This window comes from Nannospalax galili, unplaced genomic scaffold, assembly GCF_000622305.1.
Source record: "Nannospalax galili isolate Female #2095 unplaced genomic scaffold, S.galili_v1.0 scaffold537, whole genome shotgun sequence".
In the NCBI taxonomy this organism is placed as follows: Eukaryota; Metazoa; Chordata; class Mammalia; order Rodentia; family Spalacidae; genus Nannospalax; species Nannospalax galili.
Window position 1 is genome coordinate 1,301,019 of NW_008339916.1, and position 1,090 is coordinate 1,302,108.

Consider the following 1,090-nt stretch of genomic DNA (forward strand, 5'->3'; position numbering starts at 1 on the left):
TAAGTTTTTCATGTAGTGGAGACTCAAGTACCGCACACAAAGATGTCATGTATATTAGCAGTGCTTCTGATCTCCATCTTCTTTGTAAATAACCATTTCCAAGGGAAATAATAGATCAGGATTCTAAGAGTGCAGTGAACTAGAGCACATCTGATAACTGAGATTCTTGAGCCCAAATATAGACCTCTTTAATAAATCTTTCATTTGACTAGGGCAAGAATTTTGCATAAATAAATATTCTGAAGGATTCTATTGATGATGAACATCAAAACAAGAAGTGGAGAAACAATTCTATAACGGTTCTAGAAGAGAGGACCTATTTCAAGTATGTCAAAAACAGGAGAAGTAGTCTTAGTTAGGCCAATCCTTACAGTTATGACCTTGATTTAATTTGCAAAATGAGGATAATACTTGGCCTATCTAATTAAGCATAATTCTTGTATTTTGATCTATATTTACTCAACTGTATTTCACACCAGAACATGTTACTCCTATGAACTGTAACAGTACCAATTGATCAAGAGCTGAATTCATCTTTTATAATATTAAAAGTAGTATTCAACTATATTGTGACTTCTGTTACTTCTGATAAGCACTTTAATTTATATCCTTGTTCCCCACTAAATATGCCTTTTTTTCTAATGAAAACATTAAAACATTTTATTTTTTGGCAATTTAGAAACTTGACACCTATGTACTCATTTATCTTTCCTGGGGTTTGGTGAATCTGTAGAGTGATGCTATTTATAAGGTTTGAGAAATTTTATTCTTCAAGACACATGCTAGTCATTTCTATTTTTTCTTGTTCTTAATTATAGGTAAATTATATATTACAGGGCATAGCATGTGAAAAAAGACTTCAGGTGTCTAAGAAGTTTCTCTTTCTCTCTCTCTCTCTCTCTCTCTCTCTCTCTCTCTCTCTCTCTCTCTCTCTCTCCTTGTTAGAAGTCAAAATAAAGTACCACTCTCTACATCCAAGTTTTAAAGAATAAGAGTCTACAGAGTTTGTATCCCTGGATAGGACTCCTATATTGAACCTCACCCTCCCACTGTTGAGGGAGCACTGTGGAAGAAGGGTTGGAAAGATTGT